We start from the raw sequence: 26,096 nt of genomic DNA on the forward strand, positions 1-26,096 counted from the left end.
AAAAAAAAAAAAAAAAAAAAAAAAAAACCTGGAGGTGGGGGAGGCAGGAAAAACTGAAAACGAGCAAATCCAGCGCCTGAAACCCGCGAGCGCGCGGTCCGCAGGCAGGCGGGCAGGACGGTTGGAGGATGAGGGGCTCCTTGCGCCCTGTGCTGCTCGGGTGCGAGTTCCCGGGAGGTGGAGCCAGGAGGTGGCGGGGCACACAGAGCCGCGTGCAGGCTGGTTCCGAGACCAAGCGTCTCTGGCAGCGAGACCTGCCCTAGCGTTTGATGGCCGGGAGGCTCGGACTAAAGGCGGTGGCTGGTTCTTCGCCAGCCCTGGCAGTGCTCACACACGTACACACCAGCAGAGAGAGGTGGAGAGAGAAAGAGAGGGAGAGCGAGCGAGAGATACTGAGCGAGGGGGGCGCGGGAAGAGGAAGGGGTAGGTAGAGCTGACCAGGATTAGGTACCGGGTATCTCCACGCGTTTGGTGCGATGGGGGTGGGGAAAGTGAATGCAATTTGCATATAGGAAAGCCGGCTTCAATTTACCCATTCGAGCTCCCTGCACACACAGAGATACCACGCGCATACACATGTACTACTTTTTTCGAGCGAAGGGGCACAGCCAGTCGCTAACTTCTAGAGTGGAAGCCTGCCCGGGTCTGTGAGGGTCACCCCTCAGGCTCACTCTGTCTCCCAACCAGTGGCCTTCCCCGCTGCCCCTTCCTGCTGCCCCACCGACCCCACCCCAAGGTGTCCCCCATATGGGGACTGTGGAGGCGGAGGGTACGTACCGCACAGGACTGGGGGCGAATCCAGCAAGCAGGGACCGCTCTGAGAAGGCTCCATGGAGGAGCTACTCGGGCCTGGCGTCTCCGGCGTCCCGAACATGCCCTCCCTGGCGCTTCATCTCCATGCTCGGGCGCGGACCGGTCCCGCTGCCTTGTCCAGCCTCGGCAGAGTCCGCGTCCCGGTGCCCGGGTCGCGCTCAGGATTGGTTCCGCGGGAGCCTAGGCTTGGCACAGTTGGATTCACGGTGCAGGAAACTTAAGAGGCAAGAGAGGGAGGGGAAGTATAGGGGGAAAGCGAGGAAGAGAGAAAGGGAGGTAGAAAGAGAGGGAGGGTGAGAAGCGAATGCGCCGGGCTACTGCACCGGACAGACCGGGACTGCCCGCGTTGGATGTGGGACGAGCGGTCCGAGGCTCGCTGATTCCCGAGGCTGCCGAAGGATGGTAGAAATGACTTAAGGGGAGGAGACTGGGCAAGTCCTCAGGACTTGAACTTGAGATATAAAACACTGGCCTTTCGGAAGAAAACAGCCACACGGCAGGCGCAAGCAGTCCGAGTTTCAGAGGGAGGGGTGGGGTGAGCTGAGCCCCGAGGATCCTGGCGCAGCCAGCAGCTGTACCTCTACCGGCGGCCCTGAGAACCCCGAGAGCCACTCCGGAGCGGAGTCGCAGGCTCTATCCGTGGTCCTGCCCGGCCACTGGGGGACGCTCTGGAGTGCGCTGGGGTTCTCGGCGCCGGTGCCGTGGTGCTTTCTCCGTAGGTCCACCGCTCTGCTCGCCTACCTTCCTGACTCGGGCAATTACATCGGCACGTGGGCGAACGATTCCTCAGAGACCAATTAATACCCCGTGTAAATGGATCCCGCTCCTAGGCTCTCGGCGGGCTGGGCCCGCAGGGAGAAGTGGCTCCTGCGGTGTCTCTGGTGGCCGCAGTGCACCCTTCCCAAGGGTCGTGAGGAGGACTGCGACCGCCAGAGGAGTGGCGGGAAGCGTAGTGGGGCGGTGCGTAGGGCGGAAACGGGAGCCGGAGGGTGCAGGTCTCCCCAGCCCGCCTTGGGCGCCTACGCGGGGCACCGCGGACCTGTAGCTGGGAGGCCCGAGACCCGGGCGCTGCGGACCGCCAGCCATTCAGCGCGCGACAGCCGAGAGGACTGGGCGACCTTGCGCGCTCGACTCCTAGCCGTGGGCTGGGCAAGGCGGGGGTGCGGCCTGGGAGTGGAGGTGGGGTGATGGGGGATGCTTGCAGCCTTTGCCACCTCCCTCGCAACTAAAACCTCCTCCTCGGCCAGTATCTCTCAGTCTCCACCTCTTTGCTCTGACTCTCACTGTCTCTGTTTTTCTCAATCTCTCCCTTGCTGTCTCTATCTCTCACTCTCATTTCTGTGTCCTCTGTCTTTCTTGTACTCCATGCCTGTCCCTCGGCGTCTTTCTACCTCCTTCTGGGTCTCTCTCAGGTTTTCTGACCCTCTCCGTCTCTGCATATCTGTGTCTCTATCTCACCCTCGCCATTTCCTCTCAAACCTTGTCCTTGTCTTCTCCCCTTCACCCTGTCCATCACACAACCAAGAGGCCAGCTTCACCCGTATCCGGTGAGATCCCAGGACCAGGCCCTCTCTGCCGGTGGGGAGGTCAGCATCTCCTCAATGGGTCCAGACTCAGTCCACAAGTCGGAGCAGACATTTTTCCTCCTCCTACCTCACCTGTTACCTCATTCCAGGCCAGGCACTAGCGAAGCCTGCCCTTCCCTTATGCCTGGCCTGGAATGGTGCACTCTGCGGGATGACAATTCTATATAAGTGTTGGCTTGAAATTTATCTCAGGTGCCCCAGTTAGTGACCATCAAAATAGAATCGTGATTTTTAATGAGTCCTGGGGAGTCCTTTCCTCCAGCACGGCTATTGGACACCTCAGGCTCTAGTGTTTCTGCTTAGGTCAGTCGGGGCCCAGACACAATGTACCCTCTACACAAGAGGTCTCCCCCAACCACAGGTTGAGTTCCCCGAGGGAAAGCTGGTACCCCCACTCCCCAACAGAGCAGTGACAATCAGCAGAACCACCCTTTCCTAGAGCAAATGCAGAAGGAGCCTTGCTGAGACCTTGGCCTGGAATCAGACCTCCAATTTAGATCCCCACTGTAGGACATACCTGCCAGGCACTTCCAGGCCTACACTCTCCCTTACAAGCTAAAAATAGCTCTTTAAAGAGCAAGCTCTTCTAATCTCCAAAGTTGTAGTCTGCCTCTGTGACCTTTTGGAATTCATTGGGGCATATGCAGAGTAAAGCAGTGAAGCACATTTTCTAATTGGGACTTTGAAAATGCACTTTAGAAAAAAATACACATTTATATATAGCATAGTTGCAATGTTATCTTGGCTATCTTCATTTCCCAGGTTTTTCATGCTCTTAAAAAGTTTCAAGAAGAAAAAAAAGTACCCATATCTGAGGCTGAGGGTCAAAGTAGGGCAAAGGAAGCTTCGTCTGATTCCACCCTTTGGGATTAAGCAGACCACCCTAAGATTGATCCCCACTTGTACATTAGCTCCCAGCCCTCCACCGCTGGCATGTGGAGCTGGAGTGAATGCTGCCCACAATGCTGCCCTCTACCCACATGCCCAAGCTCAGTGCCCTCGGAGCTGAACTTGCATCTGACCTTAGTGAAAAAGGAGAAAGAATCAGGCCAGCTTTGGGATATAACAAGTTCTTTTCCTAAACCTTACTTCAAAAACATTCTCCCTCTAGGGCCCTTTAGCCTTAAAAAATTACTGCTTGTGAAACAGAAAGACAATCGAGGACCTTAAAATCTCTGTCTGAATGGGACTGATTATTGAAGAAAAGCACCACAGGCACCTAGTAATGGGAACTGGTCTGACACTTTGTTCTATTACACAGGGTGCCAAAGAGCTTTTTATGGTAATGACCTGAGACCTTCTGCCCTGACATTCAACTCTCATGGATCCTACAAGACCCTTGGCCTGGGATATGAAACAACAGTGGATTGTCATTTTTGTCTCTTTGTACGAGTCTTCATTTCCTGTAGTACTCAATCAGAAAAGGACACTAAGCCAAGTAACAATGAAAAACTTATTATTGCTTCTGCTAAACCTCTCCAATTTTAATAATGTAACATTGGTGGAGTGGGGGTAGGGGAAAGAAGGATGGCTGCTTCACCCTCCTTCTTTCCTATCATTTGCTTTAAAAAGAATTTAAAACATTAAGGGCATGATTTTCATACGTTCTTCTGTTTAAAGTAGTACGCTACTCTAAAATGCACTCTTAGAACTCATCCACCATCAGCCTTACCAGGATAGAACAAAAGTGTGATTATCCTTAAGAAGTATAGTACTCATGCCATTTTTTTCAGACTTTAGTCATGTTGAGAATCCTTTCAGAAAAATCACTCTCTAAATTTATGTGATGCAACTTAATACACATATAAATTTAGCATGAATTATAACCACAGTAAAACACAGTCCTCTGCCCTTGGCTTTTCCCCAATCTACCTGATCCAATCTGAAATGAATATTATAAGGCAATAATATATGCTTATCCCCAAGAAATATATTTTTAAAAGAACTAAAATGGGCTGACCTCAAAAAGGAAACAGTGATACTAAACAATTTTCCTGATAATTAAAGCCAGAACAAATTAAAATTAGAATTCATGTGAAATAAAATGATAATCCTGTTAACTGTAATTAACTGTTTTGGTTGATTTGTTTCAGTTCATTTGTATGATTCTCTTTCTCTGAGTGGGAGAAGGAGGACAGGAGTTAAAAGTTTGAATTATCTTGGGGCTGGGAAGAAGCAAGAAAGAGATTAATTTTGAGTTCTACAAAACTCTGCCCTAAAATGAACCTGTCTTTAAAATGCATGAATACCGGGCTTCCCTGGTGGCGCAGTGGTTGAGAGTCCGCCTGCCGATGCAGGGGACACGGGTTTGTGACCTGGGCCGGGAAGATCCCACATGTCGCGGAGCGGCTGGGCCCGTGAGCCATGGCCGCTGAGCCTGTGCGTCCGGAGCCTGTACTCCGCAACGGGAGAGGCCACAACAGTGAGAGGCCCGCATACCGCAAAAAAAAAAAAAAAGCATGAATACCATCATCTTTTACCCAAAATCCAAGTAAATATGTTGTTATGAAGGACCCAGCTGTGGTCTTGCTTAAGCTGCAGGCCAAATTAAATCACTTTGCACACAGTAAGTGCATTGTACCTATTTTTCCCCTAATAGTGCTAAAAACTTACAAAGCATGCATTATCTTGTCTGCCTTGACCACAGTATAACCTGGTATTTACGTGTGTTATGACCTTGGGAAAGTACCTGAAGATTCCCATGACCTCAGAACCTTCTCCTATATAATGAAGAAGTAGGCTTAGATGATGTCTAAAGTGCCTTCGCGTTCTAAAATACCTTTATTTTGTTTTTGTATGATTAAATGTGAAGTCATCTCAGGTTTAAAAAATTTACTTCACAAATAACAATTTTATAATGTATTATGATTTTCAAAAATATTAATAATTTAAAAGAATATATTCTGTTCAGTGCATTTCAAAGATTTTAAGTCAAGCGTGTTTGTAGGTTTGAGTTCAAGGCCTTTTGGGGGCATTCCTTCTCTGCCCCATCCTCATACCCTTTCTTCTAGGTCAAAGGTTGTCTCTACTGTATTAATTAAATAATTTTTCACATAAATTGTTCTGCACGTTTTTGATGTCACTGATTTATGAGACTCTACACTCAGAGTGGCATCTTTATTATACATATAAATATTTATTTAAAAGACCCAAAGCCATTTCCACTACTTTTGCAGAATTCTTGAATGTCACTCAGGACAATTAAGAACCCCAGGCCCCTCCACACCCCAAGATATTTTGCTAGTGGAAGGAAGGAAGTATCATCTGCAAAGCGATTTGATATTTGAATGTAGTAGAACTTGGTTAATAACTATGAGGCATGTGTGCTAAATTACTTTTACAAGAATGCTTTAATAACAAGATCACTGGACTAGAGAGAAAAAATAGCCAACAAGCTCTGGAATTTAAAAATAAATAAATTTAAAGGGAATCAAAAAGCTTTATGTAGAAGGTATTTTCTTTTTCTAGAGGTAATTTATATGCTCAGTCTTTGTAACCATATTTCATTTATTCTGCTAGGCTGAGGACAGAAGTTTCTCAAAGGTAGGGTAGTTTTAATTATACTCACAGACTTTAAAAAGAGAATGAACACAACAAGAGAAAGTGAAGAAAATCAGCGTTAAAAACGCAGTTGAGGGACTTCCCTGGTGGCGTAGTGGTTAAGAATCGCCTGCCAATGCAGGGGACACGGGTTCTAGCCCTGGTCTGGGAAGATCCCACATGCCGCGGAGCAACTAAGCCTGTGCGCCACAACTATGGAGGCTACACTCTAGAGCCCGTGAGTCACAACTACTGAGCCCGTGTGCCACAACTACCAAAGCTCACGCGCCTAGAGACCATGCAACACAACAAAGAGTAGTCCCCACTTGCCACAACTAGAGAAAGACCGAGCGCAGCAACGAAGACACAACGCAGCCAAAAATAAATAAATAAATAAATAGCTAAATTTAAAAGGCAGTTGAATGTAAAAGATGGGAAGATTGGGGTCATTGCCCAAAAATCATAATTAAAAAATTTTAAAAATACTGTGACTGGGCTTCCCTGGTGGTGCAGTGGTTGAGAGTCCAACTGCTGATGCAGGGGACATGGGTTCGTGCCCCGGTCCGGGAAGATCCCACATGCCTCGGAGCGGCTGGGCCCGTGAGCCATGGCCGCAGAGCCTGCGTGTCCGGAGCCTGTGCTCCGCAACGGGAGAGGCCACAACAGTGAGAGGCCCGCGTACCGCAAAAAAAAAAAAAATACTGTGACTAAGCAAACCTTCGCATTATAATCTAATTACAGAGACTCTTCATGGTGGTCCCTCCAAGGATTATTAATTGACAGTTCTCTAAAGCAGAATCATTAAAGATAAAAAACTTGGTAACCAGTGTTCTCTTAACAAAGTGAAATACATTATATGCTTTCAGCCAGGAAGAATACCAGGACTCTGAATCACGCTGAAATGGAAGAAATCATGAGGAAAAACTGCAATCTCTGTGATTACCTGAAAATCAGAAGCAAGTATGAACATGCATATTTCATCTCCATAATCTAAAGTATGTGGATATTTTGAAACATACATGTTTTTTCAGCTTTTATTCTGATTTGGCAATATAAAGACAGAACTTCAAAACAAGGTGATTTATACAGGCAGGGAACAAATGGCTCCTTCAGCCCTAAGATCCTAATGATAAGAATGTCTTGGATTAGACATCTTTTAAATAAACGATATCACAGGGATGCAACAACCCTCTCAATTTCCCTTTTTAACATCAAATTAATGAAAACAACTACACCAGAATTTCACCATAATTAACTTCAAGGTTATGCCATAAAAATCACAAAATATTACATTTTTCTGCTTCCTCTGGCTCTAATAATAAAATGCTTTTGATAAAATTCAAAGCAAAATGGTCTAACATCAAATTTTGTATTAAACTGGTAGTAATTTCTCCGAGCTCCATAGATTTCAATAGGATAATAATGCCTACCATTTACTGAGCATCAGGGACCATACCCTGGGTTCTATTTACGTTATCCACTGTTTCCCTAGTGATTCTGTGAGCGTCAATCAGCAATTTAGTTTTAAAAGTAAACCTCTCAGGTTAGATAAGATCTCCTTCTTCACATTGGTTCTCCATGGAAGCCAACTTAAAACAAATCTCAGCGTCACTGGACCATTCATTCCTACCCCCTCCGTCTCGTAAGTCTCTTCTCTAGTCAGTAACACCATCCTCTCTCCAAATTTTTCAACTAACCCTCTAACCATTCCTTCTCAGATTATCTACAGGCTGCTCATCTTCATATATTAAACACTCGCGCTTCTCAGGGCTCCATCAGTAACTCTCTTTGTCTCTTTTCACTCTGATTAGACAATTCTGCCTATTTCACAGTTTTATTTATTACTTAACACCCAATGACCAACAGGTTCATAAGTCCAGCTCTGACATTTTTCTTGACCCAACTATTCAATTGTCTATATGTCCTAGAGATAGATGTCCTAGAGATACTTAGAATTAGCATGCCTAAAGCTGAACACATTATATCACTATGTTACATGCATATCCTGTTAGTTGGTGTGACAGATTCCTGGAGTTCTCTACTTATGATATGATTAAGTGACCCTTTGCCAAGTGACCTCTCATTGAAATGGAGGAATATACCTCCCCGTATATGCAAATTTTCCTCTTTTTCTCTTCCTTTTTTCTTTCTTTCTTTCTTTTCTTCCTTTCTTTCTCTCCTTAATTCCTAGGAAATCCTTCTTTAGGATTCCTTTTAATCCTAATCAGAGCCTTCAAGAGGTATAGCATGTTCCTACCTGATCCTCTAGTCAGCAGAAGAATAGCAGACACCAGGTAAAAGCTGCATCCTTCAGCATGGGTCCTGAAATGAAAAAACACATGAAGCAGACCAGAACCTGACCTGTGATCTGGATCACAGCCACCATAGCTGACTTGTAGCTCCACAGATCCAAAAGTAAGAAATAAATATTTGTTGTTTAATCATCAATATTTGGGGATTATTTGTTTTACAGCATTATCATGGTCAAAGCTGATTAATTGGTGACACCACTACTTCACTGAAAACCTAAGAATTAGATGTCTTTATGCCATCTTTTTGTTTCCTACACATCAAAAATAAAATACCAGCACCTCTCAGTTTTTTACCTAATTATCTCTCATATCTCTCCTCCCTCCTCTGTTTCTGCTCCTGCTACTGACTCAGGTTCATATCATCAGTCATCTGGTCTATGTCAAAGGCCTTCTAGTCTCAGCCTTTTGAGTTTCTACCTCCATACAGATGCCCTCTTCCATGCCACCATAAAGCTACAACAAAAATGTGTGCACATCACACATTTGTTTAAATCTTTTCACAACTTCCCCCTGCTTACAGAATCAAGTCAAACTCCTTAGCTCAGCACAGAAGACTGCTTTTGAGCAGGCCTCTGTCCACTCATCCACCTTCATATCCTGCCCCCTGGCCCCTGCTTGACTGTTTCACATTCATCAATTACAGGATCCTTAGAACTTCTAAATATACAACTGTATGTCTCAACCTGTGGCCTCCGCACCTTCTTTCCTTTGCTTTGAATTCTCTCAATTCAACCTCTATATGAACTCTTAATCTTCCTATATACCTCTGTTCAGAGATAACCCTTCATCCTCTCCACTTTTCTCAGAGATCTGTGCACCTAAACATATTATTAATCATTTACTCCATGCTGTTTAAATCTTCTCTACTGGACTGTGTCATTCAGTTTTGCACCCCTTGCCTACCTTGAACTGGATTGAGCTGAACTTTCAGCCACACTTGGAAAGCACAGTGTCCAGAAAATAGCCTAGTGTACCTCTTGCAAGACAGCACATCAGAGGCTCTGGAATAGCAAGTCTTCATCTATGAAGTGCTCAAATATGCACAATTGGAAAAAGTTTCAGGCAAATCTCAGCCTAGTGAAATGAGCGAAAGGAATAGGACCAGAGTGGGAGGCTTAGGACTGAAGACAGAAGCTCCCTCACCCTAAACACCCTCTAACATTCTTCTCAGAATCAGGGGCTGATGAGAAATTTAGTCTGAATGGATTACTCTATGACTGACTCATTAACCCTTCTCATTTCCAGGGCCAAGCATGACATGGAACCCCAAAATCCCCAGATGTCCCTAAATTCTAGTTTCATTCTGCATTAATACACCGTAAATCCTGTATCACATTTCAGTACTATCAGACCCTGCCTTAACCCCTCCACCTTCAGCACCAGATAAAGAGAGAAGGGGAGCTAGAGAGAGGGGAGTTCAAGAAAGGAAAATGAACACCTTATCATAACTACCACCAGCCTTGGATCTGGTAAATGGGATCAACTAGACCCATAGGAAAATAGGACTCTAGACTTGATGGCTCTGAGCTTCTGAATGAATCTGGCAGAAAGGAGAACTGTGAAGCCCGCAGTCAAGAAAATACACTAGCACTTTTTCCCATCACAGTTAAATTCCTGACATCGTAGTCACCTGCGGCTCCTGCTCCATGATCTTTGAGGTCTCACTAAGCTCCCCTGAATCATATTTCCATCCCTGCACTGATAGGGCTCTAAGGTAACCTGTAGCCTACATTTAACTGAATTCAATAGCCTTTCTCAAATTTTATATCATCAATTCTCCATAAAACCACCCTTATCAGGTTTCTTTTCAGCCTCTCTGAGCGTTCCTTTTTGTCTCCTATGCTGGTTCCTCTGAGTAACTCTCCCCAAACTGTCAGTTTTCTAGTTTCAAGCCACCCCTTTGAACCTAAACTACAGCCCAACATCTTCAGCAACCAGAGGTTATCGTCATTCAAATGTCCTACAGTTGTCTGACACTAAACATACAAGAGTAAACTCACTAATACTCCCAACACGCCCCCAGCACACACACAAAGTCCTATTCACAGTTACCCTAATTTCATTAGTGACACCTAAATTTTCTTTCCACACAGCCTTTAAACCTCAGAATTAGCTCTCACTGTTTCAGTATGTGTCTCATAGATCAGTCATGTACATCATCTCATCATGTCTTCCTTCAGAATATCTTTCACCCACCTCCTTACGACCAATTCTAGATGAAGTCTTCATCATCTCATGTCTGGACAGCCGCCTTCTGAAATGTTTTCCCTGGCTATAGTCTTTCCCAAGTCCCATTAATCTCACTACTGTGAGCACCATAATAGTAGGGACTATGTCTTATTCACCTTTGTACTCCCAGCACCTAATATGGTGCCAAACACATAATAGATGCTTAATAAATATTTGCCTGATGCATGGATTAAATTCCTTATACACCTCCAGATTATTTCTTTTTATTTTTTTTAAAGCTTTCCTTTTTTTAGTTAAATTTATTTATTTATTTATTTTTAAATTTTTTTTTGGCTGCGTTGGGTCTGCATTGCTGTGCGGGCTTCTCATTGCAGTGGCTTCTCTTGCTGCAGAGCACGGGCTCTAGGCCAGTAGGCTTTAGTAGTTATGGCACACTGGCTTAGTTGCTCTGTGGCATGTGGGATCTTCCCAGACCAGGGATCGAACCTGTGTCCCCTGCATTGGCAGGCGGATTCTTAACCATTGTGCTACCAGGGAAGTCCCTGGATTATTTCTTAAATAACACATTTGCCCTTTTATTCCATTGCACACCAAAAATAAATAAATAAATAAAACTTCTTTTATTTTCCCATATAGAGAGAAGGCTATTTTATGTGTTCACTTATTTTTTCCAATAAACCATTTCTTCAAGAGAATCTTCACTCAGACACATGGTAAGTAAAACAGAAACTCAAAGCCTCTCTGGTTGAGTCTGGTGGAGAATGCTTAGATCCGCATCTATAAACTCTCCACTCCACCTCCTCTCCTTTGTTCCATCCCCAAGCAATCCTAGATAACTGTCCAGGATACTCTAAGACAGTAGTTTCCAAACCTTAGTTTGCTTAATTTTCACCTGGACGAGGTTATTAAAATGTGCCTTACCAGCCCCACTTTCAATTACAATTTATTGGTCTGGGCTTTGACCCCGAAAAGGATGCATTTTAACAGCATCCAGGTGATCCTAACAAACACTGTCAGAAGAATACACTTTGAGAAACCTTACTCTAGAAGCAGATGGATTGGAATTTTAAAACTATCTCACAGGATGACATCTGAACCTCTCGTGGTAGCAATTAAGGACTGTCAAAGCCTCATGAAAAGATGACAATTGAGTAAAGATTGAAGGAGGTGAAGGAGTAAGCCATGAAAATATTTGGAGTAAGAGCTTTCCGGGCATAAGGAATGGCAAGCGAAAAAAGCTGAGAAAGAAGTACAACTTCACATATTAGAGGAACAGCAAGAATGCCAATGTGTCTGGGGAAGAGTAAGCCAGGAAAAGATGGCAAAGAGATGAGGTCAGAGGTGACAAATTTGAGTAGCATCTGTAGGGCATTGGAAGGATTTGGCTTCACAAGTCCTTACAGAACACTCTTACATTGAGCAAAGAAGTGACACATCTGACACTTTAATGAGATTATTCTAGATACCATGTCAAAAACACCTTTAAGGGGAGAAAGAGGGGAATCAGGAAGAACAGTTAGGGACCATTGCAATGATCCAAGCAAGAGGCAATGATGACTCGGTGACATGGGTTGTGGTAGAATTGGTAAGAAAAGAACCAATTCTGAATATATTTTGAAGGGAAAGTTGACATAATTTGCTGATGGATTGAATGTGGAATATGAGACACACTGTTGTCTCCAGGGTTTTGCCCTGAGTACCCTGATTAATATGAAGAAGACTGTGAGAGAAGAAAGTAAGGCAGAGGGAGAAGAAAAATTGACAGCTGAGTTTCAGACATGTTAACATGTTAAGTTTGAGATGTATATTAGACATCCATGTGGATGTATTGAGTATTATGAGTCAAGAATTCAGGGGAGGGACTTCCCTGGTGCTCCAGTGGTAAAGAATCCGCCTTCCAGTGCAGGGGATGCCGGTTCAATCCCTGGTCGGGAAGCTAAGATCCCACACGCCGCAGGGCAACTAAGCCCACGTGCCACAACTACTGGGCTCGCGCGCCTCAACGAGAGAGTCCACGTGCTGCAAACTACAGAGCCCATGCGCCCCGGGGCCCACACGTCACAACCAGAAAGAGAAAAACCCGCCTGCCACAACTAGAGAGAAGCCCAAGCGCCACAATGAAGAGCCCGTGCTGCGACAAAAGATCCTGCATGCCTCAATGAAGACCCTGCATGCCACAACCAAGACCCAACGCAGCCAAAACAATAAAGAAAATAAATTAAAAAAAAAAAGAATTCGGGGTAAAGTTTTGGGCTGAAAATATAAATTTAGATATTATTTATATAGAAGGTATTTACAGACATGAGCTCATCAAGGGACTCAGTGCAGATGAAGACGAAGAGTCCTTGAGCACTTCATTGTCAAGAGGTCAGGTGGGGGGTGGGTCCAGGGAAGCGGACTTAGAGGGAGTACTCAGTGATGTAGGAGGAAGCCAAGAGAGAGAAGTGGGCAACTCAATCAAATGCTTTGATAAGTCAAGTAAGATTGGAAACGACCACTGAATTTAGAAATATGGAAATCTTTGGTGACCTTGGCAAGAGCAGTTTCAGTGGGTGGATGAGGGGGAAGGTGAGTGGAGTAGATTCAACGAAGAAATGTAAAGAGAGAGAGTGTACACAGAGAGTATAGACCACTCTTGCAAGATGTTCTTCACCCCTCTTAACTTCCTTCTCCCTGAGTCTCTGTACCAAATAGTACCAGTCTGCTCATTTCGGCATTTTATCATATCTCACCCTCAGTGATACTTAACTCCTCATTATGTTTATACCTTCTTTCTAACTAATTTGGAAGCTCTTAGTGGAGAGGATCAATAACTCCTTCTACATCTGCAACAACCCCCCCTCACCCCCGCTCAGAGCTTTGCACAATTCTGTGCCTACAGTGAGTATTCGAAAATATATGATGAACTACATAAATATTTCTCTAATGACATTCTCTGCCCCCTTTTCTAACTCTTCTGCCTGATTATAATTTTAAGCAGAGTGTAGGTCAAATTTCTGATCCTCATTTTGACCTTTAGGGACCTTCATGAAATGGTTCTACCCAAAATGTATCTTTTAGCATTTTCTTATATAGCCCTCTGTTTCAGTCAGGATAATTTATAGACCATATCCTGAAAAGAGGAATTTTTTTTTTTTTTTTGCGGTACGCGGGCCCCTCACTATTGTGGCCTCTCCCGTTGCAGAGCACAGGCTCCGGACACGCAGGCTCAGCGTCCATGGCTCACGGGCCCAGCCGCTCAGCGGCATGTGGGATCTTCCCGGACCGGGGCACGAACCCGCTTCCCCTGCACCGGCAGGCAGACTCTCAACCACTGCGCCACCAGGGAAGCCCAAGAGGAATTATTTTTACATGCCATTTTAACTATAATATTACCCTTGTCTGGAAATTCCTGCTCCATCCCAAGGGTTTTTCTCCACTCTGAAACTAACCAAGAAAGAACGCTAACTAATTTTTTCTTTTGGTGCTCTTTGCTTTAACATATAGTTACTCCAGATTTTAGGCTTATCATCTGTAACTCAACATCGTGATGTATCTTGCACTATCTACTGGACTGAAAAATTCTATTTTTATATACCTTCCACTTAAACATCTTAGACAAAGCTTAGCATTGTTTATTCTACCGATCAAATGGCACTTTCAGGATCAATGAAAAATCAAGTGAGAAAATAGAGCCACACATGAAGACACTTAATGAAGGATCAATATATGTTAGAATGAGTAAATAAACAATGGATGGATGGATGGATGAAAAGGGCTTTACACTGAACAATTATTTCATACATCATACATTATCTTCTTTAATCCTCTCAAGAGCCATAGGATGTTGGTAGTACATATTTTATAAGACTATGATGCAATATTCTTAAAGAGGTTGACCTGCCCAAGGTTATTCCAAGACATGGAACCTAAATCTCCAACTTTAGAATCCAGTCCTTTCCTCTTTCCACCATAGTTGCTCCCTGAATAAAAATATAAAACTACCTGATACCTAATTCAAATTTGTTTTCCAAGCCTTTTCACTTAGAATTGAAAATGTTTTGCTAAATGTTTTTCAATGAAATTATAATTCTTTAATTCTATTTTTTCCTCTTTAATAACATATGAACCAGTAGTCTTACAATTGGTTTGATAATTTAACTTAACAAAATATCAACAAAACAGTTCTTTGACAACTTCCTGCTTTTGATCCTTTCCACCTTGAAAGCTTATCAAACTACTACTGGCTCAAACAGTAATGATTTACAAGTCTGAGTTTCTGAAAATCAGGATTAAAATGTTCTCTGGGAATACATTTCCTCTTTGGAGTGGACTTCTTTTTGCCACCAGAACTTCCTCTCAGATTTCTGATCTTAAGAGAAAAATCAAAGAATAGTTTAGGGACTTCTCTGGTGGCGCAGTGGTTAAGAATCCACCTGTCAATGCAGGGGACACCGGTTCAAGCCCTGGTCCAGGAAAGTCCCACATGCTGTGGAGCAACTAAACCCATGCACCACAACTACTGAGCTGCGCTCTAGAGCCTGAGAGCCATGACTACTGAAACTCGCGCGCCTAGAGCCCATGCTCCGCAACAAGAGAAGCCACTGTGATGAGAAGCCCGCACACGGCAACGAAGAGTAGTCCCCGCTTGCCGCAACTAGAGAAAGCCTGCGTGCAGCATTGAAGACCCAATGGAACCAAAAATAAAATACACTTAGTAAAAAAAAAAAAGTTTATTAAGCAAGAGATTTCTGAGCCTAATATGAACTGCACACCTGAAATATAGTTCTTAAATGTTCCTTTTACTTCCCCAGTATGGAAACTCTTGCGAATTTTGAAAGCTTTCTTAATCCTCTTTAGGTCATTGGGGCTCCATTAGAGATCTGAATGAGTAATGACTAACAACTATCCCAACATTATTGAATCCTTCAAGGTTAGCAACAAAAGTCTGGCAATCTTATTTGCCTTACTTTTGGTCATGGGAGCTAAGAAAAAAAAAAAAAAACTAAGAAGGAAAATTTATATGGCCACATACGATGCTATGAAAGAAATACATTCTCTAATGAGATGGACCAACTGCTTACGGCAGTCAAGTTCACTCAGCATCCCAAGTGCCTGCCCAAGAGACCCTCAATCTGTAGCTTATATCCTAAAATCATCATCTGTCCCAAAACTTGAAGTTACATTGAGATCTTCTAAGGAGTTGTATATAAAACCAAATGCTAATTTTTAATTTTTAAAATTATCTTTGATAAAGAAATATAACATTGGAATAATTTAACTTAAACTTTACTGTATATTAGTAATTATTTTTCTCATTTTATATCATGGTAAATTGTGGATCTGCAATGTAGAAATATTGGATTTTAGCTTCTACAATTCAAAATAAGATGAACTATATTAGATATGTGTTGATTTTGTGAAACTGATATTCTATTTGACTATACTATTATTTTATCTTTAGACTATGTATCTTTATATTTTAAACCTCAAGTTTACTATTTCTACCTTGTATCTTAGGTTTCAGAATTAATTAATGAGAGAGAACCTTTCCAAGTATTGCAGAAGAATTCGACAAATAAGCTGATTGAAAAACTAGGTATATGCTTTCTTTTATCATTTTCAAAAAGAGAATAGAAATGTAATGATGATTAACCCTGTGTACTACTTTCTCTTTTGCCAAATCTTAACTGACTTCCAGAAAGTGGATATCTTCCGATGAAAATGGACAAAAACAACCCTCAATGAAATGATTATGAAATGGATTTTCCTGTTGAAGAGTCAAGATGAAACACGAAGATCAGCTTATGCAGCAGACATTTTTCATTCTTTTTTACAACATGAGCAAGTGGAGGATGAAGGAACAGCCTTCACCTTTCATCATATGCTCTGCTATGCTCCAAGATTTACCGTGACCCTTTAAATTAAAAAAAAAAAAAAAAGCTGCACAAAATAAAGAAAGGAAACTGTCAGTCATTGGAGAGATGACTATCAAGTAGTATTTTCATGTGGATGGTTTACAGTGAGTTGATGACTGTTAAGCAAACTAAGACCATGACTTTAAGGATCAACAAAATTTGGAAATGGGAGCATCCAAACAAAGGAATGCTGTTTCTATAGTGTAGTTTGTTTTGAAAAGTTAATGCCCAGTGAGCACTGCATAAACTCTATTTCACTCATGACAAAACTGAACTTGGATTCTTAGCGAGCTAAGCCATAGTCAGAGGAGAAAGAAAGCTGATCATTTGCATCAGTCTTTAATGTAAAATTTCACACTCCTCTTGGTTCTGACAATGGTGTGATTTGCAAAGGGCTCTAATTGTGGTCAATTATTACAGTCCTCTAGCGCCACCTAGTGTTTTCCACATATTGCTGTAGCGCGGCTCGCCTATTAAACCAAACTAAAATTTCTTACAAAGGAATCCTCACACCGCAAATAAAAGGAAACAGGAAGACTTCATAGCTTGATTTTGAAATCTTATAGTCAAGGTATTTTCATTCTTTTATTTTAGTACTTTAAAATTGCTGAAGGGCTCTTGTCATTTTTGTTGAATTCAAAGTCTTTTACACCTTTGGGGTTCATTCCCATTGATAAACGCCTAGCCTAATCACCATTGCTTCCTAGCAAACCAATGCAGTTATAAGATTGACCTTGTTTTTGATAAAGGTAAGCCACTTAATAATTGATTCATTTTAGCGTTTCAGAGTGGAAGATCTACACATATAAGTGCTGCGTTTACAGAAAAAGCCAACGAAACTTGAAGAAAAGGGTGACCGTTGAATACCCAATTTTCATGAAATGAATTTTTAAAAATTGGTTGAGAACACTCTCAGGTTCTTGTTATTATAAATAATGGTGTCTACATGTGCCTTGAGAAAATATCCTATTATTCTTGTTCTGGTTTTCTCTTTCTCAAATCTCTTTATCAAAGTAATCCAACAACCAGAAAAACGTCCTTGCTTCTAGATAAGAAATGCTAGGATTGAGTCAGATAAAAAGTATTGTCTAAGGAAATAGAATTGCAGTCTGGATCTTTCAAATCCAGATGCACACCAGGCTAATAAACTAGCTTAGTCAGCACATGGAAAAGCCAACATTTCTGTGCAACTCTGGTCAGATAACAAAGGAGGAAGGAGAAAGCTCATCATTTCGGCCTGAACGGCCTTTTTTTCCCATTTTCAGTCAAGTCCATGAATGGAGAAGAAGTTCCCCGTAAAACTGCTTTAATTTCTTCATTTACAAAATATAAATGGGAGCAGATATGACAAAGGCATTTGATGCTCAAGGAGAGATGGGATATCACCTTGTACTCAGCTTTTAAATAAGTATTTCAAAAGGGACATTTATTTTGTACCAAAGAAAATTTATAATGTTTTATAAAATTAATACCTTTATGTTTTGAAAAAGGATGAATAAATATATCATTTTGTGTCAGTACAATAGGAGATACATCCAGGCTAACTTAAAAGATGCCATAAGGTTCACATGTGCCCACATATCTCCCCACTCACTCAGTGAAGTGCCATCTTCCCTTCTTGCTGAACCTCGAATTCTCACTTTATAGCCAGTGCTCTGATTTAGATCACCCCAAAGCAATCAGTTCTCAATATTAAATCCTAGAGGCAGAGGTAGTGAACACCCTAAAAATGTATGCAAAATATTGTGTGTGTGTATATATGTCCATTTTTTTCTAGAAACTGTGCTTCAGAGCTTTAATTATGTTCATGAGTGTCCTTACTTTGACTCAGAAGAGCTAATGAGCACTGCCCACAGTTTTTATCTAGCCCCTCAATTATCTTATTATTAGGGATTCATCTACTAGAGTCACACTACTCTCCTGACAGGACACAGAGAATCCACGAGGAAGTTAGATTTTTTGCAGGTAAATGCTGCCTTACATGACCCAGGACTAAAGTATCAGGTTCTGTGATTATAAGAATCTATGCTTGACGGAGCCTGGGCTCTGGGGTAAAGTAGATCTGGGGCCACAGTCCTGCTTTGTCCCTCACTCTGTGTGACTGTGGTCTGAGCCACCATTATCTGCTGCCTGCATCCATGTGGTCGCCTACTGACTGCTTCTGCTCCTGCCCTTCCTCAGTCTGTCCTCAGTGCAGCAGCCAGAGCAATAGTTTACATTGTGGTCCCATCATCTAGCCCCTCTGCCCCAATCTTCTCTTGCCTACCACATCTGCCAGCAGGGGAGCCGGAGAAGTTATATGGCCCCACTGCATGCAGGCCCTGTACCACCTCCACTTCCATTCTCATCTCCTACCCCCCTCCTCCTCCCTTGGGTTCTCTTCTCCAGCCGCTGTTCCTCAAGCCTAGGAACACTCTCTCCCACGTCAGGGTCTTTGCAGTTCCCTCTGGCCGAACGTCCCTCTCCTACATACCCTCTCTGTCTACTCCCTCAGTGCCCCTGGGTCTTTACTCCCATGTCACCATTTCCAAGAATTCCTCTCTCATCCTAAATTCCATCACACACACACACACACACACACACCACTGTTGCACTTGCCGTCTCCCTTTCCCTGCTTTATTGTTCTCCACTGCATCCATCACATCTGACATATAATTCCTTAGTTTATTTTTTTCTCTCTCCTTTGATGCCTAAGCACCATCCCCCATACTCTCAATCTCCTTAGAATATGGGTGAGCAAACTTTTTCTATAAAAGCCCAAATAGTAAATATTACTGGCTTTGGGGGTCATGTGGGTCTCTGTCACAACTTCTCAACTCTGCTATGATAGGGGAAAGGAGCCATTGGCAATATGTTAACAGGCCATGCTGCAAAAAAACTTTATTCACAAAAACAGATGGCAGGTGCTGGATTTGGCCCATGGTTGCTCTAAAATAATAAACTCCATTAGGCAGAGACTTAATCTGCTTTATTCACTGTTTTATCCCCATCACTTTGAAGAGGGCCTGGTACAAAGTAGTTCCTCAATAAATTCATTTATAGATGAATTAATGTCCTTAACCAAGGTACCAGTTTCTCATCAGTAACATGAGGTAACAATACCAGCTTTGTGGATTATCAAAAATAAACAGTTTGTGTAAGTATGTCACACAACTAGCAGACTAGTTACATAGTAGTGGTTAAAATTATTCTGAACTCCATACCCCAAGAAGAATATGAAAAAACTAGAAGACAACCAGGATTTAGAGGAAAACCAAAACTGTATATTTGAGAAAATATTGAAGGGAGAGAGGGCATTGTCTGGAGCAAATTTAGAGGAAGCATGGTCATTGCCTTCCTAAATTTGAAGATTATTTTGAGCAAGAGAGATTCTCTATATACTTTGTGGCACCAAAACAGGCAGAACTAGGATCACTGGGTAAATTCTGTGTGGAAATGGTAGTCTGCTTATTGAAGGCATGCACTTTCTAATCACCCCTGGAGGGCAGAAGCTACATTCATTTTCTTTACTGATGTACCTTAATGCTCTAGCAGGAGGTCTTAAGGTGCACAACCAGTCCTTATTGAATGGATGACTGGGAATGAAGAGTGAATAATCTAATCTTCAGAGCTGACCAAAGCTGGAACAGGCTCCCTCAATTTGTGGCTTGGAAGGTTCAAAAAGGAACTTTTCAATCACTTGCTAGGGTACAGCAAAGGTGACAACTATGGTACCTTTGCCACAACTAAAGAACTAACATCAGTGCATTACTATGAACTACACACACTTTGTTCAAATTTCACTGGCTTTTCCACTAGTGTCCTTTTTCTGTTCCTCGATCCCATAAAATATACTAGATAACATTTAGTTGTCGTGTCTCCATAGGCGCCTCTTGACTGTAACAGTTTCTCAGACTTCCCTTGTTTTTAATGACCTTGACGATTTTGAGGTATATTGAAAATTGTCCTTCTATTTGAATTTGTTTATTTTCTTCATGATTAGACTGGGGTTACAGGTTTGGGAGATAGAGAACACAAAAGTAGTGTCATTTTGAATCACATTATACTAAGGGTACATTTATTAACATGACTTATGACTGTTGATGTGAACATTGATCACTTGCCGGAAGCAGTGTTGGTCAGATTTCTCCACTGTAAAGTTACTCTTTTTCCCCCTTTCCATAATCTACTTTTTGAAAGCAAGTTACTATAGAGCTCACACTGGGTGGGTGGAAGGCACTGAGCTCCACCTCCTGGAGGAAGTCTTTTGTTTGTTTGTTTTAACATCTTTATTGGAGTATAACTGCTTTACAATGGTGTGTCAGTTTCTACTTATCTACATAAATTACCTGGAGTTCTGTAAGGAAGATTTGTCTTTTCTCCCAATTTGTTTACTTGTTTATCAATCATTTATATTTGAGTATGGACTCAAAAATATTCATTTTATTGCTCACATCCTTCCAGCTTTGGCCACTGGCCACTCTTTTAGGTTGCCTCCAGTGTCTCTTAGACATGATCCTGTCTTTTTGTTTTTTGAGCATTTCTTAACTTCTGGCAGTACAAGACACCCCAGGCTCATCTTGTGTTTTCCCTGCCCCAACCCTAGAATCAGCCATTTTTCCAGGGAGCCCTAGTTCCTTTTATTAGAAAATAGTATTAGAAACCAAGATCTATGATCTGAGTATGCTTGTTGCTGCTGGGGTGTCACTGCTTCTAGGCCCTCTCAGCAGACAGAGCTAGAAAAATACATGTATGTATACTCACCTATGTAATATGGGTTATAAAAATCTATAATTATTTCTGCATCTATCCATCTTTATATTAAGTTGAACACAGTTTCATAATGATGATTCTGTTTTTAATCCAGTATCTCGTGATACATCTACCCCCTCTTGCCCCCTCCTTGCTTATCTGTAACCTCTCTCTCCAACTTGGAGAAATCTGGCTCCCATCACCCACCATCCATTTTTTCATTTGTTCAAAACTCCAGTATACATGCATAGCAGTTTCTGAACTGTTAACCCAGTTATGCATTTTTATATTAGGCACTTTACATATATGTTATTACATCTTGTCTTCATGACAACACATTATATAGATAAGGAGCCTGAAATTAGAGCTTTTAAATTACTTGCCCAAGGTCACACGTCCACCAAGTCTGGAGCTGGAATCTGAACCCAAGTCTGCTTGTTTAGAAAGCCAATGATCTTGCTGTTTTACATATTGCTTTCCAATATTATTTTTAAAAAGAGGAAACTAATTTGTAACACACAGTTTGAAAATAAACAAATATATTGAGCTTTTGTTATAAAAGATATTCAGGTTTATTATAAAAATCTGAAAAAAGTTATTTACACAGTTATACTATATGTACAATTTGGTACACTGCTTTTTCTTAAATAACATATGTGCATTTCTACACCTAATGAATACTTTGTAAATACAATTTCTTTTTCATTGTGCAATTACACTATTTTATTTAGTATTTTTAAATTAGGTGTTATTTGCTTCATTGTTAAAGGTACATGCTTGGAGAAAACAAAAAAGATAATAATGAGTATTTTGGCCAAGTTTACCCACAGTAGCCTGACTCAATCAACCAGTCAGTTGAATGTGTAAAGATAATTTTTAATGACTACTTAATGTTCCATCTAATCAGTAGACCATAATGAGCTCAACCATGTCTCTGTTGTTGGAACGTAGATAGTTCCACATTCTTCACCAACATAAAAAGTGCTGAAACTCATTTTATTCTCCAAGAGATAGCATTACTGGACCAAGGTGTTTGAGGTTTTCAACACACTTTGCCAAATTGCTATCACAGGAAATTGTACTAATTTAATTCTCCCCAAATTATCAGAGTGGTTGTTTCACTGACAAATTTTAATATGATTGTTTAAGAGCAATCTCTATGCTACTAACGGCCATTAGAATTGAGTCTTGCTTCTATCATGATCAACTACAATCTAACTTACTCAACCTCCTACCTCCAGGTATTAAGTGATTCTAACAAGAGTTAAGCTCTCTGTATAGGATTCTGTTTAAACAGTGAAAATGTGCATGTGTCACTTGAAATGTGAAATACTGTTCTTATTACTAAATCTTCTGATATTTATTAATACCTCTGTCCCTAAGGCTTAATCTTGATTTGTTTCTGACCCTAAGGCTTAATCTTGCTTTCTTACCACTCCTTAATTAAGAACTCTTGGTAACATCAGTTAACTAAATCAAATACTGTGTATATCTATAGTTGCTGGGCTATCATGCTCTGACTGTGGCCCTAAGCTTATTATGAGGAGATTCAGAATCTATGCGCAAACCAAGAGTTACTTATAGATTGAATAAATAGTATGTATCCTATGAAGACAGACCACTATTTTTCCAATGTATGTATAGATTGTTGTGCAAAACAAATTTATTTCAAAGCATTGTTGAATTCATAACAGCTTTTGTCATCAAATGTTTTCTCAGCAGATCCTAAAAACACAACTGCTCTTATGGGGATTTTAGAGATTGGCAGACATTAAAAATGTTTCTTCATATTCAAAAATGTTGGAAACCATTTAAGTGGGTGTCAGAGCACATGTGTACATTTGGTGGAGATAGGAAAGGCAGGTACTTACTGAATGCCATTCAAATAGTCCTTCTTTAGCTTATGTTCTAAGTTGGGTACAAATTTAAGTATTCCTTTCTGAGAAGCTCAAGTACTGTCTTCTTTCAATGAGGAATGTTGCAATAGTCTAAAAAAAGAATGACAACAGCACCACATTCAGAGCCAAAATTTTCCTTAAGCCCAAAGTATCTGGTGTGAATGCAAGCACAGCCCAAATCTTCCCTCAGTCACTGCACTTGTGTACTCAGTCTTGGCCACTGATCTCAGACATTTTCCACAACTTAGATCAGGGGCTGTGTGGTCGGTGAAGTGTCAAGAAGAATTACAGGGAAACTGAGCTATCATCAGTTCATGGGGTGTTTTTCTGGGATTCCTTTGTTACTATTTATTTTTTATTTTTTATCTTTGACTGAGTTGGGTCTTTGTTGCTGCATGTGGGCTTTCTCTGGTTGCGGCGAGCAGGGGCTACTCTTCGTTGAGGTGCGCGGGCTTCTCACTGGTGGCTTCTCTTGTTGTGGAGCACGGGCTCTAGGCGTACGGGCTTCAGTAGTTGTGGCATGTGGGGTCAGTCGTTGTGGCTCGTGGGCTCTAGAGCGCAGGCTCAGTAGTTGTGGCTCACGGGCTTAATTACTCCGCGGCATGTGGGATCTTCCCGGACCAGGGCTCAAACCCATGTCCCCTGCATTAGCAGGAGGATTCTTAACCACTGTGCTACCAGGGGAGCCTGTTACCATTTAAATATCCTAAAAGCCTGAGTGACCATACTAAGGCAGGCACCAGGCAAGAAAAAGAAGGCTGATTTTTATAAAGAGAGATGGAAGTGCTGTTACACAACTCTGCCTGTAAGACTACAAAACCTTACAGCTTGTTTTATAGGGAGGAGCAGTGAAGCAGGAAATTGCTAATGCAACAAATCTGAAGAAGCCAGAAAATGTGAGGATACCAAGCAAGAATGCTGAGATTTTAATACCTACCCAAGGTCCCTGCAACAGAGACTAAAGGGTTCAGAAGTAAACATTCAAGAAGTGAAATACCACTTAGCTGATTATAGATTTGAGCTTGATTAGCTCTAAAGAATCTTAAGAACAAAAGAATGGGGTTAATCTATATATTTAGTTAACAGGGATTCTCCTCACCAGCTTCGATTTGCCATTACTCTTATTTCTAATAAAGCATGTTAACTATCACATATAACATAGGTGGTAAGCATATATTCACAGTTTTAGCATTTTGTAGAACTTATTTCTCAGGTATTTAGGCTGTACAACACACAGTATGTCTTTAAGCTTTATAAAAACCTAATGTTCGGGCTTCCCTGGTGGTACAGTGGTTGAGAGTTTGCCTGCCGATGCAGGGGACACGGGTTCGTGACCCGGTCCGGGAAGATCTCGCATGCCGCGGAGCGGCTGGGCCCGTGAGCCATGGCCACTGGAGCCTGCGCGTTCGGAGCCTGTGCTCCTCAACAGGAGAGGCCAAAACAGTGAGAGGCCCGCGTACCGCAAAAAAAAACACAAACAACAACAACAACAAAACCTAATGTTCAACACACAAGAATTTCCAGAGTATGTGTGAATATAAATAGCATTAAGGTAATCCATTTCCAGATCCTCAACTTTCACATATACTCTTTCTTAAAATGTATTTGCTTAGCTATCATTCAGACCTTGGTTTCTAGATCCCATTTACCTATAAAAGGAACCAGGGCTCCTTGGAGAAATGACTGATTCTAGGGACAGGGCATGGAAAATACAAGATAAGCCTGGAATACCTTGTAGTGCCAGAAAATAAGAAAGTGGAAAGAAAGAAGAAAAGAAAGAAAAAGGGGGTGGGGGAGAAAGGAAGGAAAGAAGGAAGGAAGGGAGGGAGGAAAGAAGGAAGGAAGAGATGGGAGAGTTGGAGGGAGGGAAGATAGAAGCATGTCAAACGTACACAACGCTAAAGAGTTCCCAGTGTCCAAAGCTGGAAGAAATTGAGCAACAAAATAAATAATATTGGTTTATAACCCAAAGAATAAAATAAGCATCAGTGAATCTGTAGTGATATAAACAAATGAATGAATAGATCAATAAATGGAGAGGAGACTATTTTCCTTATATATTTGCTTGGCCAAGAGTGAAGCCAAGAAAGAATGAGTGAAACAGAAAATCACCATTAGAACACCACCATAATAATTCCTGCAGATAAGATACACTGACAAATGCTAAAATTAGGAGGCAAAACTTTAATGTTAAACAGGATAGTTGAATAGCCTCTCCCAAAATATTTATTAATTACTGTGATGATGGTTTTAACATTTATCCATATTTTCTGCTACTCCTCCCTCCAGGAGGTGGAGTTTCATTCCTCTCCCCTTGAGGGTGGGCTGGACTTAATGACTCTCCTCTATCAAATAGAAGATGGAAAGGGAGAAACCATAACTTTATGGTGGAGAAACCCAGCATACACCACTTACCCAAGTGATCAACGTTAATACCACCACGATAAGTCATGTTGATGTCACATACCCCTGACCTGATACAATGAAAGCACTTCACCTCTGGGGTGTTCTTCTTAAAAATGCATAACCCCAGTCTACTCATGAGAAAACATCAGACAGACTCAAATGAATATACTTTATACAAAATACCTGAAAAGTACTCTTCAAAAGTGTCAAGGTCATGAAAGACAAGGAAAGACCAAGATACAGTCACAGATTGAAGAGTTTAAGACACAAGAACTACAGTTGACCCTTGAACAACGCAGGTTTGAACTGCAAAGATCCATCCATACACAGGTATTTCTCAGTAGTAAGTACTATAGTACCACACAGTCCACAGTTGGTTGAATCCAAGGTTTTGGAGCAACCGGGGATATGGAGGGTTGACTAAATTATAGGCAGATTAACCCCCCACACAAACACACGTGTTGTTCAAGGGCCAATTGTAAATGCAACATATTATCCTGAGACAGAAAAAAAGACATTAGTGGGAAAACTGGTGAAATATGTATGAATCTGTGAAGTCTGAACCAATGTTAATTTCTTAGTTTTGATAAATATACTATGGTTGGGTGAGATGTTAACATTATCAGAAGCTGGGTAAAGGGTATGTGGAACCTCTCTGGACTACTTTTGCTACTCTTTGTAACCTAAAATTATTTCAAAATAAGAATTTTTGAAAACTGATCT

At 41.8% G+C, this 26,096-nt stretch overlaps 1 protein-coding gene across 1 annotated transcript in view; it reads right to left on the reverse strand.

Moving 5' to 3' along the window:
* The window catches only part of NXPH1 (neurexophilin 1), a 292,700-nt gene extending 291,504 nt beyond the window's left edge, over positions 1-1,196 (reverse strand). Inside the window, exon 1 of the mRNA XM_024767096.1 lies at positions 778-1,196. The gene's annotated coding sequence lies outside the window, so the exon portion shown is untranslated. The remainder of the gene's footprint in view (positions 1-777) is intronic.
* Between the last annotated feature and the right edge of the window lie 24,900 nt (positions 1,197-26,096).

This window comes from Neophocaena asiaeorientalis, unplaced genomic scaffold (assembly GCF_003031525.2).
Source record: "Neophocaena asiaeorientalis asiaeorientalis breed wild unplaced genomic scaffold, Neophocaena_asiaeorientalis_V1.1 scaffold70, whole genome shotgun sequence".
Lineage (NCBI taxonomy): Eukaryota > Metazoa > Chordata > Mammalia > Artiodactyla > Phocoenidae > Neophocaena > Neophocaena asiaeorientalis.